The sequence below is a fragment of the Cyprinus carpio genome, chromosome A12 (assembly GCF_018340385.1).
Source record: "Cyprinus carpio isolate SPL01 chromosome A12, ASM1834038v1, whole genome shotgun sequence".
Classification (NCBI taxonomy): Eukaryota; Metazoa; Chordata; class Actinopteri; order Cypriniformes; family Cyprinidae; genus Cyprinus; species Cyprinus carpio.
In genome coordinates, this window is record NC_056583.1 from 22,922,601 (window position 1) to 22,940,045 (window position 17,445).

A 17,445-nucleotide genomic window follows, 5' to 3' on the forward strand; every position below is an offset into this window, starting at 1 on the left:
TCTAATATAATTTTATAGCTGCAGAGCAGAATTATTGAGCAGTCATAATTTATCTGTTCATCTCGCCTAGACAATATCTTATTCAGACATTATTTATTTTAAGGACCGCAATGGAACTCTGCAAGTCTGTGAGTTATTGTGTTAGCTTTGACAAGTTGAAGATGCATCTTGCTGTTATTGTGAAGTAAACCAAAATTGATATTACAAAGAGCTCATAATATTCATAATTATTACTTTAATTTAGCACAGCTACTTCATAACCACAAAAGTAATTTACTCTTCATGGTTAAACAGCATTAAAGTGATCATACCATGACTGCATCTGAGAGATTATTAGTATTTTTTTCCCTCTTTACTTAGCTAATGAGAATGGAACATAAATCTTTACTTAATACAAAAGCAATAAAAATGTTAGCTTTTAGTGTTCAATTATCTGAGTGCTTGAGACGTGTCTCGCAGAAAATATTGCCAGTGTGGGAAGTGTGAATGTTTATGCTCTTCGGCCATGAGTTTTTGTCTGAATTATGAAAATTATGGATTATGAAGTCAGATGGTAAATTAGTAAAATGTTGATTGACATTCATATGGCCTTCATGTGTAAGCATAGACCTGATTTTGCAGAAATGTGGCATGTTTGTAAATGCTGGAATCACTGTTAAATGAATCTGTGGCTCTGTTTACATCTGGTATTAACATCTGCCTCCAGTGGTCTGGTAACAGATTTCTGTTTACACCTGGTATTTATTTACATGCATCTCAGATGCGTCTCCTGTGACCAATCAGATTTAATCAGGAGAGGCCTTTGATTTCATGAATACATACATTGCTTGCTATAACAGTCTGCTGTAAGTCGATAACGGGTGAAAATCATACAAGCAAGACAGCACACTGTTGCTAGATTTTTATATGTATGTATGTATTTATTTATTTATGTATTTTTCATCTTACCAGTAGAATTCCCATTGTTATTTTAGCACAGCAGCTGTATTAACTGAGTTTTGCTTGCATGCTTCACATGATCTTTTTTTTTTTTCACAGATGCTTTTTATTCAAACCGTGTTGGGAGAAAAATACTTAAAACAGATGGTTTGCTGGTCTCAGCTGGTGTAAGTTAGTTTTACTGTACATTGTTTAAACTAGTTTGGATCCTGGCCAAGGTTGTATTAAGCTGGTATAGATGATCTAAAAAGTGCATGAAACCCCAACAGACCAACCTGAAAAAGCTGCGAGACCAAGTAAGACCAGCTAAGACCAACAAACAAGCTTAGGCTAGTTAGATGTCAGGCATGTCCAAGATCTTTTCTGTAGTCTTGTGTACAATACCATTCAAAAGACTGGGGGAGGATATATATTTTTTAATATATATATATGTATATATATATGTGTGTATGTGTGTGTGTGTGTGTGTGTGTGTATATGTATGTATGTGTATATATATATATATATATATATATATATATATATATCCCTCCAGGATAGTGGTTCACAAATCTTTTTGGACCTATTTATATCCTGTGACACTATAAATATTTTATTCTGAAAACTTAAGATTTTTTTCCCCCTTTTCTTTGTCTGCTGCTTATCACAGTGTGAATAAATCAAATGTCCTTCAACTAATAAATGCACATGCAGTATAAGAATGTATTTTAGGAGTATAATGTGTGAAGAGACTCAAAATGGAGACATTTGTTGCTAATATGATTAATTATGCATCTTAAGCATGCCAAATGACTTCATTATATTTTATAAATGCTGCTCAACTATAGCTGTGGCCGTCTGCAGTAGCTCATTTGAAGAGAACACTTAGGATTTCATTTGTGAAAGTCTGAGTACTCTCAATAGAAAGAGAGATGTTCATTACTTTTTCACAGAGATTTTACCAACAGTGTGTCTGCAGAAAAGCCACCAGCACACCTACGTGCAAAGCTTTCTTTGGCATTTACAGCCTATTTCTTGGCTGGCAACTGTGAAATCCAGTTAATTGCTTGGAGTGGTACATTCTTTACATTCTACCTCTAAAGGTGCTGTAAGGGATTTTTGGAATAGCACGAATAATATCAAGAATAAATGTCCCTTCTACCTGAAAGATGTCATTGAAATTGGAGTCCTGAAAAATTGCCCATCTCTGTGAAAGCCCTAGGTTCTGTAAATGGCAGAAAAGAGTTGCTTTTAGCCATTCAGAAAACTAGAAATGCTGCAGATCATTTCACATATCCTAATTACTATATATATATATATATATATATATATATAAATATATATATATATATATATATATATATTATTTTTTTTTTTTTTTTTTTTTTTACTAGCCTGTCCAGCAAAACTTCATTGATCAACCAACAAAACTTATTTTTGAGGTTTTTTTATTATTATTATTATTCTATTCTGTGCAGCACTTTGGTTCTTGTCGACTTTGGTAGTTTTTAAATGTGCTACAAATAAATATTGTATTGTATTTTATTGTATTTTTCAAAATATATTAAAATACATTTTTAATGAGATTTCTAAAGGATCTTGTGATGCTGAAGACCAGAGTAATGGCTGCTGAAAAAAACTGAATTATTCCAAGCTTTTATTTATTTTATTTTATTTTATTTTATTTTATTTTATTTTATTTTATTTTATTTTATTTTATATTATTTTATTTTTACTTTTTGGTTTTGTTTTGCTTTGTTTTATGTTTAGCATATTTGTGTTTTGTTTGTTTATTTACATTGTTGGTGATTGCTTGATTGATTGCTTGATTGCTTGATTGATTGGTTGATTGATTTTTCTTATACTGAAATTTAAGCTTAATAATAATAAGAATAATATATTATTATAGTCACAGACTACTTTCTTATTTTTACAATACGCATTAAACATGTAATAAATATGAATATAATATTAAAATAAATATGTATATAATAATAATAAAATAATAAAATATATAAAATTGTTGCAATTCATTTATTTAATATTTATGTTTAATGCAAGGAATATTCCACATTTCGGTCATCCTAATCAACTAGACATCTTACATAAACTTGTAATAGTAAATTTGCAGCTACGGTAAAAGTTGTTCAAAGCAGGTTTCCTTTAGTTTATGTTGTGCATGACTTTAAGTTGAATTGTTGTGTTGGTCTAATCCGGTTGGGTTTTGAAGAGAAAGCATGTGGTTGCAATTAGCAAAACAACTTAGAACACCTTAAACATCCTTTCAGAGGGTGACACACTTGACATGAGCAGGGCGCAATCAACCTCATCTCCATGGTAACCCTGTGGCACTATGGGAAAATAGACAGATAACTGAAGGCGATGCTGTTGTTTTTTAATGAACGCTTGTCTGAAAGCCAGATTTGGCCCCAAATCCATCAGCAACATTCTGGCATCACATGGGGAGCATTTATACATCTCTGTGTGTCTAATTAGATCTTTTCCTATTCTGTGAGAAGACAGTCCGGTGCCGAGGAGAGATAAACATGGAGCAGGGTGTAAGCAACACAAATCAAGCGCACATACAAACAATTCCTCAGGCAGAATAAAACATGCTTGAGCTGTTCTACTGATGAATGATACAAGACCAAAATATGATCAATATTTCATATTTCAGCAGATGCCAGCTGTATGGATGAGTTTTCTGCTTACTAAACTAATCACTAAATGAATGAAGCCTGCAAAGACTAAATTGAATAGTAAAATCCTTCAGCACTTTCCATAAATAAGAAAGCTATTTTCTTGGTGATTAACCTTTAGAGATTGCATTCATATCAAACTTATTTTTGTCTTATTTTAATTTGATTCTTGTTTTCTGATCTTAATTTAATTTAAAGTAAGTGCTTAACCTTTAGAGATTACCCTCACATCAAACTTATTTTAATTTGATTCTTATTTTCTGATTTTCTTTTTTCTTAATAAGAAGTCATAATTTCTTTATAAGTTTTTAAGACTGTCGCCAAACTTTTACATGTCTAAATACAGTCTAAGAAAGCCTGATCCCCAGTATATTTTGTCTTATTTTTACAAACAGCATTAAACATAAAATAAATATGTATATAATAATAATTATGAACATAATATTTATTTACTAAAATAAATATGCATATAATAATACAAAATCATTAAATTAAAACATTATTATTATATTTTGTTTGTATATTTTTGTTTATATAATGTTTGTCTGATTACTTTTTTTGCCCATAATAACTTTGATAATAGATTTGAATGATCGACTTTGATTAGTTATACAGACAGCTATTTATAATTCTGGGTTAAGTTTATGTAAGATGAATGTTTATTTTTTTGAGAGGTTCATGCATATTGTATTGCTCCACCGCAGCTGCAGATGGTTGTTACATTTGTTTGCTTTATGATACTTTCTTTTTATGTCTTTGAATTTCAAAATCCTCAGAATGTGTCCATGGGGAATTCCATTGCCTCTCCATGACTCCCCCCAGGAGGCTTTCTGCAAAATGGGTAGACTTCATTCTTTTAACAAGCAATCGTGGTCCTCCAACCACTCAAGAAAGTGACGGAAAGCAGCATAAGGTCACAGATTCACAGTTGTGCCGTATTGCCATCACCCTGGTACCGGATGCCAAGCCTAATAATATGATTTTGGGCAGAACTTGAGGTGAACTGTGAGAAGCTGTATGAGAATAATGAGAAGCTGTGCCTTTCTGCAGCGTTCTGTGAGCCAATGCCATGCACCACAGGGCTTCCATCAAAGTGACATAGAAACTCTTTGCCAGTCAGCCAATAGCCGTCATGGAGAGGCTGAGAGATTTCTGGGCAGACTCTCCCTCGTTGCTCTCAGCTCTTCAGGGAATCTCTGGAGGCCTCTACTTGAGAGGCAGTATGCATCCGTAAGTGCATCATCTTGCATGTCTTTTGTTTGGAGAACAGTACTGATTTTTCTTCTTCTGTTGGTTTGGGAGAGAGCAGTTGGGGCTGGACTTTAATCCAGTGTGTGTGTGTGTGTGTGTGTGTGTGTGTGTGTGTGCGTGCGTGTTTTTGTGACATATCAAGACACAACTTTGTATAATGACATGGGTATGACACAGGTATTACAAGGAGAGGGTGATTTATGAGGACATAACCCATGTTCCTGTAAAGGGTAGGGATAGGTGTAGGGTTGGTGTAGGGCGATAGAATATACAGTTTGTACAGTATAAAAACCATTATGCCTATGGGATGTCCCCACTTTTCACAAAAACAAACGTGTGTGTGTGTGTGTGTGTGTGTGTGTGTGTGTGTGCGCACGTGCCTGTGTGTGTGTGTTTCCATTGTGTGTTAGTGAGTATAATTGTCTCACACATGATAGAACAAGTTTTAGTACTTAAATATTAATAGATATAAATATTATAAAATATTAATATTCACAAACTAAAACTTTTGGAAGTTGTCTTCAATGCTGTCTATAATTTTGCAATGAAATCACGGGGAGAAAAAAATCCAAGAGACCGGGGCTAGTTGTCACACTAGGAAGATGTCAGATAGGCTGTATATCTCAGTAACTATAACATTTTGAGTCAGTGATGACATTAGTGTTTTATGTAACCGTCTGGGATGGTTGCCAACAATACCCATGTTAAAGTGTAATGCTATAATAATAATAATGATGATAATAATAATAATAATAATTATTATTATTATTATTATTATAACAGACGCTAAATTAAATGTGTTATTTTATATCGTATATTAATATCTAGTAATAATGTTATATTTATATTATTATATAATACATAAAAAATAAGATTAATATATTTAAAATGTATATATGATGTGTAGTGTAACTTAAATTAATAATATCCTTCTAAAAGTTTAAAAATAAATGTCCACTTTTTAAATACTATATGTTCACATTTAAAATTAATGTGCATTTACTTTAATTTTAAAAAGTTCATTATGCTAACAATTTAAAATCTTAACAAATTGAAGTTTAATTAATCTTAGGAGTTGCATACACCACAATTAATATTTAAGCTGACATTTATTCTTTTAGCAGATGATTTTATCCAAACTGACTTACAAATAAGAACAGGGACATGCACAGACATTTTAAGGGGCAGGGGTGGAAAAAAGGCACTTCTAATCAAAATGTTAAATATACTGTGCGATATTGTCAAAAATATATATCTCAGTATTTTCTGGGATTTTATTGATGACAATAATTAGATTATATTTTGCTGAGTGTGTTATTGTGCTGATATCTTAAAGACTACCGTGGACAGGTGACTCCTAAAGTTTTTGATATTCTTCGTATTATCAATAAGTTTAAATACTTTTGACCTTTTGTGGGCATTTTACCTTTATAAAGCCATTTCTAAAGTGTGTGTCATCTTTTCAGTCAAATTCTTAAATTGAATCGGTTAATTCGAATAATAAGTCATTTGGACTGTTACCAAGCAAATGAAATCAGTACTGAAAAAAATTCATCTTTGCAATGCAGAGAAAACAAAGAAGCTTGCTTTAGAAGCGACTTCCTATTGCCTTAGCTAAACTTTAGCTAAATTACAATGGTAGCTCTCTTATGACTTAGCAAGACAAGTTAACTATAATTGCAGTTTGTCTTTTAGGTAATTAGCTGTAAATTCGAGGCACAGGTAGCTTATTCTTTTGTTCATCACCACTCACTCACCTCCACACCAAGACAAACATAACTGGAAAGAGAGGGAGGGCTTCACATCTGCAGCTCTCTGCCTGTCTGTGATGTGCATGTGCCGATCAATGAGTGCGCAGTGTTGCCAACAAATTTTCAGGGGAAGTTACTAAAGGAGGGTTGAATTGTTGCTAAAAGTTGCAAAATGGTGTTGTGATGTCATTGTATGATGACATCATTATGTAACTACAACGTAAAATTGTGTTACTGCATCAAGTGTCAGCAAAAAATATATATTTTATATATGTTCATTTAGATTTGTTTGTAAAATAATATAATATAACGTAATATAATATTAAAATATAACTATTTTTAAATACAACATTGAATTATTGAATTATTATTTTTTTTTTAAATAGCTAGCAAAACTAGTAAAACTACACATTTTGAACAATTATAGTTTTAAGCAGTGTATTAGCATTTAGTTAGTATGCTACACTCTAAGAAAAGTCTGTAAAAATAGGACACAATCTACTATGTTAATATTAAGGAATTTTCTGTATTGATTTTTCTCAAAGGCATTGCAACTCGACAGAGTCTCAACATTTCCCGACCTGATATTTAGATTTTTTTATTAGTTTGACAGGGAAAGCTGTGCGCAAACAGAAACACACACACACACACACACACACACACACACACACACACACACACAAACGCACACACATATATACATATAATCATTTATAAAAAAAAAAAAAAAAAAAAAAAAAAAAAAAAAAAAACACTCCACAGAAAAAAGTCAAATCAAACGTAACAACTTTTTTAATCTCTCTTGTTTTCTGTCTGTCCTTCTTTTCTCGTCTCTCCAGAGTATATCCTATGAGAATAACTGCAATAAAGAACTGGTCGGAGTAAATAATGACTGCACCACATGGCGATCCTGTCATTGGCAGGCCATTGCTGAGATGAGCAAAGCTTTAAGCAGTGGGAGATGTTAGCTGGTTTGTCCCACTGTGTACTGATTGCTAATACACAGCAGTGTTGTTCCAATTACGAGCTCTCTAGTGTCACCAGACTCTATTAAAGCCCATCTGAACTGCCTGTGTTTGTCCAGGACTGAGTGTGCTGTCAAACTCATAATTACAGGGAGAGTTCTGACGGATATCCTTCAGTGGATGTTGCTCCATTCACTTTAAATCATGCCTGAATAATATCACTCAAGCTGTCCTATTGTAATAGTAAATCGGTCAAAGGCATGAGACCACAAGCCTCCCATAGTCTCTTGCACACACAAATTTTCAATTAATGGAGCTTCTCTGAAAGCAGTTTGACTCAGCAGGGAGGATGTTTGTTTGGCTTTTCACACTTTCTACATAATCCAGTATTACAGCCAGTCACTTATCATGACTGTGGTCTTGACTGTGTGCATAGCCATATCTCTAACAAAGCGACATGGGTGTAAACTAAAAATAAAACACTTGGCTTGAGTGCATATGATGATCCTATGGCATATACTGTATGTATATTACATTTTAATACATGTTCAAAAGGATTTTTTTTAATACATGGTTTTGTTCATGGAAAATAAAGCATATAGACACACAAAGGAATAGTTCACCCAAAAAATTTAATTTGCTGAACATTTACTTTCCCTCAGGCCATTCAAGATGTAGATGAGTGTTTTTTTCCCCCTTTTTTTTCATCTGAACTGATTTAAAGAAATGTAGCATTAAATCACTTGCTCACCAGTGGATCCCCTGTAGTGAATCGGTGCCATCAGAATGAGAGTCCAAACTGATAAACTTATCACAATAATCCCAGAGCCGGACAGTAACGGAGTACATTTACTTGAGTACAGTACTTAAGTACAATTTTGAGGGATCTGTACTTTACTCGAGTATCATTTTTGGGGAGTACTCATGACTTTACTCAAGTACATTTGAGAGGCAAATATTGTACTCTTTACTCCGCTACATTTCTATCCATAACCATAAGTACCCATTACTTCTTCCGCCCCGTCCACACCGATACAGAACACACCCCAAACCAACATTTTTCGCCCCAATTCTCAAAAAAAAACACACTAAAAAACAAACCGCAAAACGATGTAGTATACATGCCAGACCAGCATGTGGCGCTGTAATTCTGCCACAGAGATACACTAAAAACTGAGAAGAAGACTTGGACTATGCTCATAAACCTTGCACGTGGTACACAAAGGAACATGGAACAATACATTTATTAATCTGTGTTAATGTTAGTTAATAAAAAGACAAACGTTCAGTGTTTATTCATGTTTTTGTTGCTATTACGTGACGAAAAACATCGGTTTCACTCTCCGTGACGAGATCCTGAGGCCCATTATTGTGCCCTTCATCCACGACCATCACCTCATGTTGCAGCATGATAATGCACGGCCCCATGTTGCAAGGATCTGTACACAATTTCTGGAAGCTGAAAACATCCCAGTTCTTGCATGGCCAGCATACTCACTGGACATGTCATCCATTGAGCATGTTTGGGATGTTCTGGATCAGCTTATACGATAGCGTGTTCCAGTTCCTACCAATATCCAGCAACTTCAAATAGCCATTGAAAAGGAGTGGACCAACATTCCACAGGCCACAGTCAACAACCTGGTCAACTCTATGTGAAGGAGATGTGTTGCACTGCGTGAGGAAAATGGTGGTCACGCCAGAAACTGACTGGTTTTCGGACCAGAGTCAACAGAGTTCAAGTCTAAAAAGATGGCTAAGGACTCGGCTGTTTGGATTGAGTTGGGCAGGGCATTCCACCAGGAGGGAACATTTAATTTAAAAGTCCGTAAAAGTGATTTTGTGCTTCTTTGGGATGCCACAATCTCACACACACACACACACACACACACACACACACACACACAAACACACACACACATATATATATATATATATATAATTTATTCTTTTTAGAAATACGCTGTGTATTTGTATTTTTCTGGTAAATAATTTTACTGGTAAACATTCCTTAAAAATAATGTTTTAATAATAATTTTGTTATTAGTAGTAGTAGTATCATTACATTAAGTACTATATTTCTGTCACAGTTTATTCAAGTTAAAATGAACTTTTACTTTGGGCTGCCGTGACAACCTTTAAGTTACTGTTTGTATATGATATGATGATATTTTTTTCTCAAAAGAAATGCTCTTGAAGTGACTCTCAGAGCAGTTCTAAAGATACTAATATAGGCAGTAGAGGCTGAAAACACAGCGAGCGTCATCTGAGCTTCGGTATGTGTGTAAATGAAACAATGCATCTGCGCCTTTCAATCACACAGAGACACACAGAACATGCAGGTTTCAATTTTAATAGTATTTTTGCAGCTTAATATTAACAGATACTAGTTAATATCGTGTTTTTATTTGAGTGTACTGACCTAGTTTTTATTTATTCATCCAAAATTTGGCAAATTCTGTGACATTCCACATTATACATTAAATTCCATTTTTATGACTGGATTCCGAGATTCCGTCTTCATTTTCTGCATCGTGAAAATCATAGGGCCCTAAGTATAGCTCAAACAGTTCTTGAATTTGTCTACTGAATATAATGTAGTCTGAGAGAAAACTTGCTGATATCAAAGCCAACGTGTAAGAATGTCTTACTGTGGACATATTAAATTAATCTTTAACAGAGCATTGCAAATGGTGTTGTTAAATTCTGCTTTCCTGGGCAGCTTGACATCCGCTGTTAAGAGCGATAGTTCAATATGTAGGTCCAATATGCTGTCTTCCTGGAAGTGAAGGAGACTTTATTGAATTCCACTGGGCTCCTTTGAAAATAGCAGAAAGTTCCAGACCCAGTGAAGAAAATGTGATAAGTGAATTGTAAATCTCTGGGTTCGAAAAATTGGACTCTTGGGGTAATACATTTCTGTCAGACTCAGACATGTAATGAGCTTAAATAGTGGTCGAGTTCAGGGATGCTCCTGGAGAGAAAAAAAAAAAAAGGTTTGAGCGGAGAGCTTGTGTCATCATACTTCTAACCGCATAAGCAACTTTGGGAGTTTCAGTTTTCAACTTTCATAAGCCTTTAACTCCAAGCAGAGATAAATGTTCATGCCTATGAGAGCAACATAAAACAAGACGGACCAGAGTGGAACATTTTTCACCCTTCTTGATAGTTGTGTTTTAGTTGTGCCGTATTAAGTGAAAAAGTTGTGCTATCCAGAGATACAGACACATTTGTTTCAGAAAGAACATTCTAATGGCCAGTTAAGCTTAAAAGTATTTATTCAAGTTCTTTACATACACTTTCTAAAGATTTTTCACAGATGTTGCATATATCATACAATTATGCTCTCTCTTGCTCTCTCTCGCTCTCTCTCTTTTTTTTTTTTTTTTTTTTGAAAGTTCTTACAGCAATAGCATTATTTAAAATGCTATTGAAAGATGCCTCTTATGTTCACCAAGGATACACTGATCAAAACTTTGTTAGCTTATAATATAATGTAAAGGTCTCTCAAGTAAATAGACTACTGTGCTTTATTCCAGACTTTTTCAGTCAGATATACTGTATAATGTACACAGTATACACACACTAAAGTTAAATAATAATAATGATATATTAACATGATATGTTTTGTTATGGAAAAAGGGTTCCAATCATATGCAAAGTCAAATATTCTCACAGGGCACTTTGAAACTACAGAAATCTGTTTTAAGCCAGACTAAACTCTGACCTTGTTTTAAATTAATCCAACCACTTCTCTTTTTTATTCAGCAATGGCTTGCTTTTGTCCTAATGTGTACGCTTCATGACTCTAGTCCCTGGTGTCGTCTGTCATCTCTATAGTAAATGTCGGCCAGTCAGGCATGTTCAGTGTTAGACACCTCCTCAGCGGCACTCAAATGCCATATGCAGTGAGATGTCCTTACAGTCTCTTTGTCCTTGAGATGGCCAGACTAGAACAGGATTCTGGAAATGCTGCTATAGACTTTAAACAGATATGCTTTTGAAATGTGCAACTGGTCAATTGGTGATTGTTTTAATTCCTTAAATATTTTATTTTATTTATTTGTTATTTTTATTTTGAAACTTAAAAACTAGTCTATGATTCAACAGTGCATTATTCCAGACGTATTCTGTATATTTGTATATTTTTTCTTTTCATTTTTTCGCTAAATAATTGTTCTATCGTGTTTGAAATGAATGTACCCTCTACACTAAATTCTACCTTAAACAGCTGAGCCAACCATGACATCTTATCTTCCATCTATGACATTTTGTGCTCTTTTGTGGAGTGTTGTGATTTGTGTTTCACAGGACTCGTATCTGAATTTTCCACATTCCACAAGTGATTCCATACCGGGTGAGCTACCGAGTAAGTTTACTGCATCATATTGAGCTGGTTATGTGATGCAAATGTCCAAATGTATTAGTTTACAAATCATGCACTACAGTAAATGTGTTTTGAGGAATCACACAAAAATATGTCTTTGTTTATCAATAATTTGCCCTTGTAATCATAATTTATGTAAAAAAGGCCACTAGTGAATTTTGTGTATATGTATATTTTTTGGAGTTTTACAAAAATGTAGGTAGACTCAAGTCATTCCAATGAGCCTAGGTTTCAAATAGTAACTTTAAAAATGTTATGGCACTTCATCAAAAGAATCAATGAGAGGTCTTTCACAAAACACCATTACATTTATTTCTTCTTGTTTTTTTCAAACAGCTCTGGCTGTGGATCTGAGGAACGTTGCATGGGCTTATACAAATGACAGCGGGAGAAAAGGTGATTGGCAGCAGTAAACAGCGAAGGAAATGGGATGAAATCGTAAGAACAAAGGATGCAAAAATGAAACTACCTGAAAATCAGCTTCATATAAGTGCCAACAAACTCAACAATTACATTTTACTGTCTCCATTGTGCATTTCAGTTGATTTGCAGAGGCAGAGTCAAGTATTTCGATGAGCCTGTATTGCCTCCTCTTTTTTTTTTCTTGTTGCATATGTTGTTTCACTTCGAAATTTGTGCAGGTTTGGAATTAAAATGGTCTGTGAGCCGTATTTCACGTTGCCTTTGACCTCATAAACCACTGAACTCTTTCTCTGTAGGTTCTCTATTCACACTTGTCTTTATTTTATCTTTCTCCTCACATTTGAAGCAACGTTTTGTCCCATCAGCTGAAGAGAAGGTCCTCTACAGCTCTCCCTCTTTCTGTCATGGCCACCCTCTGCTGACTTAATTGACAAGAGCTCACCATGGGATCCCTCAAGGATCCTTCTGAAGCTGAAAATGCTATGATAAAAGCTTCTCTTTTCATTTCCTCACTTTCTTAAAGTAAAGAGATTCAATACTTTGCCTTTCAACCATTACAACTGACCCTACCCTCCATTTTCAGCAATTTCCAGCGATTCTTGACTCTGATTAGCTGTCACATGTCAGCAATCCTTTTATCAACAAATGCTTCCTTGGTATTTCAGAAGTAGCTATGTAAAAAGCACTTTCAGGAATGATACAAGGAAAATGTTAGAGGTAACTTCCTGAACATATATATAGCTGAGTACTGGAAGAGAAATATGTGATATATATATATATATATATATATATATATATATATATATATATATATATATATATATATATATATATATATATATATATATATATATATGGAAATGAAGCCACATTTTGCTAATGAAGAAACTTCGTAGCTCATCTTTTGGGGTTGCCAACAAGCCAGGGGTTGGCATGAGGGACTGAAATGTGTTTGAAATGCTAATGAGCAACAGGCATGAAAATTGCCATTGGGTCACATGGTATTTGGTGGAGCACACATGAAAGATTACACCTCAGCGAGAGAGTGTTACAGTAGTGTAAACATGTGGAGAATGTGTAAGGTGAAGAGTTGCAGGTTGTAAAGCTGAAATACTTTGTGGTGGTTGAACCACTTTTATGTCAATTGGAAACCAGAAACTGACTAGAGTAATAATAAATAATGGATTGCTTGGGCAAAAAGAATGTATTAAATCCACTGTGAATTCTGATGTGAGACTTTTAGCATTTATATGAAGCTCATTTTCAGCTAGTTCAATTTTGCATTTTTTGTTCTTACAATTTCTTCCCATTTCCTTCACAGTTTACTGCTGCCAATCACCTATACCCTTGTTGTCAAGCATATGCTACGTTCCTCAGGTCCACAGTCGGAACTGCAAAAAATCTAAAGGAAATAAAAGCAGTGGTGTTTTTGAAAGACCTCTCATGAATGGTTTTGGTTTTTTCTGATTTTTAATGGAGTGCCACGGCATTTTTAAAGCCCCTATTTTAGTGACCCCCTACTAAATGTCACGTTCTTTCGAGTAGGATATTTCACCTTTCACGGTTTTCCAAAAACAGATTTAGATCTGCTGTTTCGAACGTGGCTGTCTTGATGACGTTGTGAGATTCTCCACTCATCTTCTAAGACTATAGCGACATAATTTGGTAGTGACCATGGCATCACCAGGTCCTAAGCTGACTTGTGCCTAATGCAAGAAATCCAATGCAATTTTTTTTGATGAAAACAGGTCAAAATCAAAATGGAACTTCATGAGGAAACAGCGATCTTGAGATGAATCTTGTGAACTGCTGTAAATGAATGAGTCAGTGAGTTGAGTCGAAAACGACTCGAGAATGGTTCATTCATAAACTAAACATCTTTAAAAAACTTCTCCTTTTGTGATCCACAATAGAAAGTTGTGTACGTTTTGAATGACACAACGGTGAACTGTGCTTTTAAGATTTAGAGAAAATGAAAGAAAGAAATGAACGAATCCAAAAGGTGGAGACATGAGGTTTCTCTGACAAAGAGGGGAATGAAGTGTCAAAGAACGCAGGTGAAGATGATGGAACCTGGCTGTACTGTTGTTTTCAAAAGGCTCCTGTGCAGACAGGCCTGTCAGATCTGACCCAGTTAATATGTGATTGTGTTGTCCTGCCGTACAAGAGTTTACACTGGGTGAAGTAATGAGTTGAACAGAGAAGACATGACGATTTGACAGGTTCAGTGGGCTGTGTATTTCCCTCTGTCTTGTCTTTCAACATGATGACAGTTCAGTGTTTAGAGAGGTTTAATGAGATTAGCTGTCATTATTAACCAGTCCAAATATGTCTAATAGAACCCCAAGCACAGGTTAAAAACATTCCCCTGAAGCTTTAAAATGAATTGCGTGGGTATTGATTTTTAGTCGGAGTGACTGGTTAAAGCCTCTGGATGAGGTGAACAGGAGACTATTGTTCTTGTGGAATCATTTTATTTTATTTTTTTTTCTAAATTCAAAACATTTATTCATACTTAATTTAATAACATTTCCATCACATCTCAAATCATGTATTGTAATTAATAGCATTTAATTTTTGGAATAAAATGGCAGACTAGATTACAGCTCGACTGGAAATTTTGAAATGTTTACCATGATATTTTAGGTGCATTTTAAAAGTAGAAAACATAATGAATAAATAAAATTAAATTAATAGTTTCCAAACAGTTTGAATGTTTTATGTTAATATATAAAAGTATATTTATGATATAGGACAAAGCAAATGTATTCCATCCGTTGCATTAATAAAATTTACAATAATATCCAAATGCTTTGACAGAATCCTCCAAACTGAGGATGTTTTTGTTTCTTCTGGTGATACACTGATAAAAGTCATTACAGTGACATTTCCTTTATGAGACTGTCCTGTGTCTGGAATACATTTGGGAAATTTGACTCCACTAAGGCCAAAGAAAAAAAAAAGAAACTTATAGATTATGTAAGCAACCTCTCTTTCTCTATTTCTCTCTTTGGATTTGGTAGCTGTAGCTTTTTATCATTTGAGCTAATGACATGGCAATCTCTCTACTGTTGGTTTAATAAGAAGAAGCAGCTACCTGCCATCCTAATTGGGTTTCTCACTTCTGACTAATTACAGAAGACTGCAGTTCAGTCCATGGGACGCCTGCCAGCAATGGCAGAAGGACACTAAGTGTCAAAAGCAATTTGAAGCAACAAAAACTGCTAAACAGCCAAGAAAGACTTGCATTCTGAATGCATCCTCATCTCCACTGTGATCTTATTAAAGTGTTTATTTTCCTTTCGTCTCTATTCATGGCAAGGGCTTAGTTTCTGTACTTAAAGATTTACTTATTTGTCTGCTGCTGGCACCCATTATCTGAGGAGATTTGCGGTTAGGAGTTTCGGCTATCACAGGTTTCAAAAGGTCTGATGCTGTAATTTCCTAATACCTTGACATTAAAGGTAAATAATGAATTCTATTTTGCATATGAGTGCAATCAATCAATCAATCAATCAATATATATATATATATATATATATATATATATATATATATATATATATATGTTGTATACAGGGATTGAAATGAACTTTTTCACTCACCAGCCAATTAGGCTAAGTTTACTTTTCAAGTTACCTTCCATTCATAACTTCTACTAGCCAACATCTACAGGCTTTAAGCCAAAATAAACCAACAGCTTGAGGCTGTCTACACTGGACATGACAAACCGACCATTGCAAATCATTTTGTGTCAGTACTAGAGGGGGGTCTCAATATTTTCTGGGATTTTATCGATAGAGATAATTATTAAAGATAAAAGATTAAAGATTATTAGATTATATTTTGCTGAGTGTGTTAATGTGCTGATATCTTAAGGACTACTGTGGACAGCTGACTCCTAAAGTTTTTGATATTCTTCATATTCTGTGTGGTCAGTTCACAGCAGTGATAGAAATCAATATTTTCCAATAAGTTTAAATTGATTTTTACCTTTTATGGGCATTTTTACCTTTAAAAGCTGTTACTAAACAAATGAAATCAGTATCGACAAAATTAATCTTTGCAGAAGTTGCACATTTAATGTCATTAAGATGTAGGCTATTTACACGTTAAAGCATCTTAGAGGGGCATGGAATGCAGTTATAAATGCATAAATAAATATTTTGATATTTTAAACATGAAATGTTGAATACTGATATTTGAAATTATTTAAAAAATGAAAAGATATTTTAAATGTTAAAACTGCCAGTAGGTGGCAGCAAGTCACTGTTAATAAGTGAGTCATTGCGCCTGAACCGAATCATTTAAACGGTTGATTTACTCAGGAACGAAACACTGTCGTGTTGTTCAGAGACGTAAAACAGTGCTGTGGTTGTGTTTGGATTGTTTTTGTTGTTGTTGACGAAATAGAGCAAAAACAGCCACTATGGTGTCAAAAAAGTAAGTCTCTTAATATTAACTTACTGTTTATTGAACTGTTGTATAAAATCGATATCACATTTATGCTGATGATTTTTAAGTAAAAGCGGCCCTCTTCGTGTGATACTGATTATTTGAATGTATATAAATATATAAATTTTTGCCCCCTTATCCTGAATTATGTGATCATTCTTTATGCATATTAATAGACTGAATCACGCAGTGAAAGAAAGGACGAATTCGCACGTGCACCTAGTTGATGTACGTTAACCAGATTTCATCACGTCGCGTACGCGTGCACTCTGTAGGTGGGTTTTGTTTAGTTTTTGCAATATAGTCGATAATTGTCATGATGTCTCATTAGTTCAGTATTTGAGCTAAACCTAAGCAGATTTGGCTTGCATTAACTTCCCCAAGAAGTTGAGTTAACATAACTTACGAAAAGTACCCCGCCAAAAAAATAAATAAAATAAAACAAAAAGCTAATGATGTGACAACGTTACCCGCTACAGCTGATTTTTACCTGCATTTGGCTGGTTTGGCGGGTGTTAATTTCAAAACCTGGTTGTATATAAAACAAATACAATGCCACAACATCACCACAAATCATAATTAAGTCATGTGGCAAA